At 40.3% G+C, this 4,268-nt stretch overlaps 1 pseudogene; it reads left to right on the forward strand.

Annotated features, from left to right (window-relative positions):
* Positions 1–383: 383 nt before the first annotated feature.
* Positions 384–996, forward strand: LOC149145406 (isocitrate dehydrogenase [NAD] regulatory subunit 1, mitochondrial pseudogene; annotated as a pseudogene).
* Positions 997–4,268: the final 3,272 nt, after the last annotated feature.

The following is a 4,268-nucleotide window of genomic DNA, read 5'->3' on the forward strand; positions in this document are numbered from 1 at the left end:
TTGGAAACTAGGGCCAAACTCCATGTGGGTCAGCTCATTTAAAGCAGCTGATATTTTTATTGGATCCCTCTCGTCGAGAGGTGTAGGATTGATCCAAAGATCATCTGATTCTGATAAGTATTTATGGACATATGAATTTATTTTGTTTATGTAATTATTATCAAGCCGACCAGCACTTATGTAGGCTCTAGAAGCCCAACCGTCGTGTCTATTTATCACCCTCATTTTAGTATAAATATAAGAGGATTTGATGTCATTTAGACACACTCTTTAGGTGATCTCCTCCCCACGTCTGGGTTTTTGGAGAAGGATAAAATTCTAAGAGTATTTGCTATGATGCCCTAACTGCAGTAGCATTATGATTTAGATCCAAACACAAGGCGGGGCGATCCGATCGCAGGGGACATGGCCACCAAGATAGCTTCACGCCTACTGAGATCGAGAATGGTAGCGGAACCATTGAAGAATGAGTGTCATCGTCGAGGCGTAACGTACATGCCTCGGCCCGGGGACGGAGCCCCGAGGGCGGTGACCCTGATACCGGGAGAGGGCATCGGGCCCTTGGTGACGGGAGCCGTTGTGGATGTCATGAAGGCCATGCACGCCCCTGTTTACTTCGAAACTTACGACATGCATTCCTCCATGGACAGAGTCCCCTCAGAGGTCATTGAATCAATTAGGCGGAACAAGGTCTGTTTGAAGGGCGGCCTCCCCACCCCTGTGGGGGGAGGTGTCAGCTCCCTCAATGTCCAGATGAGGAAAGAATTGGATCTTTTCGCTTCCCTTGTTCACTGTTCGAATCTCCCCGGCCTCCCCACCAGGCACGATAATGTGAACATCGTCATCTTCAGAGAGAACACCGAGGGCGAGTACGCTGGTTTGGAACACGAGGTCGTTCCGGGTGTTGTGGAAAGTCTAAACATGATACACAGATATTGGAATGCAGACATTGGAATGCATATGCAGTATATATACAGTCATACACAGTATACATGAAACGAAGACATTAAAACGCATACGCAGTATATATACAGTCATACGCAGTATACATGAAATGCAGACATTGGAACGCAATCATACATTGGAAAACATACATGTCAACACTCTCTCCATGCATACGCTGTAATATCTATGCATAGTGTGGTAACTCCATGCAGTCCATACGCTGTAATGAACTCAATATCTACGCATAGTATGGTATACACAACGCATATGAGAAGTATAATATATACACGCTGTCAAACACGCTAAATATTTAATGCAGCTGTAGAGACTCGAATATGTTGGCATCAGGGACACTCAGGAAATGTGTTTATGCAGTAAGGGAAGCCACAGTCATAAGGACATGAGGCCACAGTAAGCTGCAGGGTAAGTCACAGTGGGAGCCGCAGTCAAATATAAGGGTGCTAGATATATACGTTGTCATCTTTGAGGGGCAGCAATGATGACACAGTTGTAACCATCTTCAATGGAATTCTGTCAGCATAATCAATGTCATGGAATGGCATGACATAAAAGAAACTCTATGCAGAATATGGACAACATCATGAGATATATAGAAACCATAATGAATATGGACAACATCATGAGATATATGGGCAGCATGATGGATAAGATCATGGACATGGGCAGCATGAGATCATGGAAATGAAGGGCAGCATGATGATGGATAAGATCATGAACATGAGCGATGTGATTAGTGCAGTATGGTGCAGTATGAGTGGTACAGCAAGAGAACCAGATGCAGCACGATGATAGGTGAAGGAGTCACCTTGGAGAATCAGTTGAAGTAGAATGTCTTCAACTGATGTCATTGTTATAGAAGATGATCTATGCTTAGATCTAGACAAGTCAAAGTGTTGACTTCTGTTGTAATTGTACTCTCTCTCTCTCTCTCTCTCTCTCTCTCTCTCTCTCTCTCTCTCTCTGCTGAACTTTGAAGATAAAAGAAGATTTGATCAAAGGATTTCCCCACACATTTTGGGGTTTGTCCCTGGCTTGTGCCATATCTTGTGACCTCTTGTCTTGGCTTGTCTTCTACATATTATATTCATGTTCTATCTGAAGTTTATCGTAATGCCGATGTGATTGCTAACTGTGAAAATTTAAATAAATTTCTCTAGCATAGAACATACCAAAAATTTACACGGAGCAACCATTAATGTCATGAATAAGCAAACCATGGATCAACTTCAGTTATCTCATCTTCACCCTACTCCCGCTGTGCTTGAATTAGCAGACAGATCTAAAATGAAGCCAGAAGGAGTACTAGACGATGTGATCATCTCATTAGATTCTTGGGAATATACTAATAATTTCATTGTGCTTCAGCCAAAGAACCCAGTAGGAGGACATCCCTTGATCTTGGGTCGACCATGGCTTGCTACAGCCGATGCATATATTGGATGTTGCTTCGGTGATATGTATATTTCACACGGGGAATCTAGGAAGAAGGTTACCTTATACCCCCATGCAAGATCCATTCAGGACCTTCGAGATACTCTCTGGTTAGATGAGAGCAGTGATGAGGAGACTCACCCCATTTCCTTCATCCATCAGCATACTGGTTCTTCACAAGAACATGAGATTCAATATTTCCCAAATAATCTAGACGCTATGCCTAATTTTGAGCTATTGAGCCAGATCTTCAGCCTAGATTTTCAAGATAACCATGATTCTCATTCTTCTGTGCAGCTGCATCCGGCCACCCCCTTGAGTACTCCTGAGCTTAATAATACTCTTGTTGAGATTAGCCCTAGTAAATCCTTGTATATTAGTTCATATTTGGACTCATCTCAGTGAGAGCAGCTTGTGAATTTGTTGCAAAACCATCTTAGTGCCTTTGCATGGGGCTATGAATATATGAAAGGAATCCCCCCTGAAACTTGTACACATCACATCTATATTCTAGAAGGAGCCCGACCTATTCGCCAACCCCAAAGGTGAATGAATCTAGGTCTAAGAGATATTGTGAAGGAAGAAGTACAAAAATTCTTGGATGTTGGGTTTATCCATCCTATTTCTGATAGTCAGTGGGTCTCTCCATTAGTGCTAGTACCTAAGAAAGATGGAAGATGGCACATTTGTATTGATTATTGAGAATTAAACAAAGCCACTCTCAAAGATTACTTACCTCTCCCTTTTATTGACCAAGATCCTGATCCCCTTGCAGGAAATAAATACTTTTCCTTTTTGGATGGCTTCAATGGTTATAACCAGATACAAATTGCACCTGAAGATCAAGATAAAACTACTTTTACATGACCATAGGGTACATTTGCTTATACAATGTTCCCCTTTGGTTTATGTAATGCCCCAATTACCTTTCAAAGGGCAGTGCTGGCCATTTTTGTTGATCTAGAATTTGTAGAAATTTATATGGATGGCTTTTCTATGTTTGGTGATTCTTTTCAGGAAGCTCTCAAAAGTATGGAAAAAGCACTTCTTCACTGTCAGGAAGCCCATCTTGCCTTGACTGACAAGAAATGTAGATTAATGTGCAATGTGGAAATAGTACTTGGCCATTTGATTTCTGTTAAAGGTATCCAGGTTGATCCAGCAAAGATCGAAATCATTCTGCGTCTTCCTGCACCCAAAACTCAAAGGGAAGTAAGATGATTTTTAGGACATGCTAGTTATTATAGGAGATTCATTGAATTTTTTTCTAAGATAACTACTCCTATTTTTTGACTTCTAGCTAAGGATAGTGAATTTTCTTGGACTACAGCTTGCCAATAGTCTTTTGAAACATTCAAGGAAAAGTTAGCACATGCACCAATTTTAAGAGGTCATAACTAGTCTCTACCTTTTCATATTTCCTCTAATGCTTCAGATTTGGCTATTGGTGCAGCTTTAGGACAAGAGGAAAATAAAGAATCCTATGCTATTTATTATATTAGTAAGAATTTGTCTTCCACTGAATTAAATTATACAGTTACAAAGAAAGGGTTTTTAGCTATAATTTTTGCAAGTAATAATTTCAGGCAATACATTACAGGATATGAAGTATTTGTATATACTGATCATTCCGCGGTTAAATATTTGATGAATAAACCATTAACTAGCGGTAGAGTGATTAGGTGGTTACTATTGTTGTAGGAATTTAATATTACTATTGTTGATAGACCAGGAAACTCTAATGTTGTGGCAGATTTTCTTTCTAGGTTAGATAATCTTGGTGAAGTAACTCCTATTAATGATGATTTTCCATATGAGCATGTTTTTGCTATGTTAACAGATTCTCTGTGGTTTTCTAAAATTTCTAATTA

This window comes from Pinus tabuliformis, chromosome X, assembly GCF_031772625.1.
Source record: "Pinus tabuliformis cultivar Carrire ecotype Pingquan chromosome X, CPIR1, whole genome shotgun sequence".
Lineage (NCBI taxonomy): Eukaryota > Viridiplantae > Streptophyta > Pinopsida > Pinales > Pinaceae > Pinus > Pinus tabuliformis.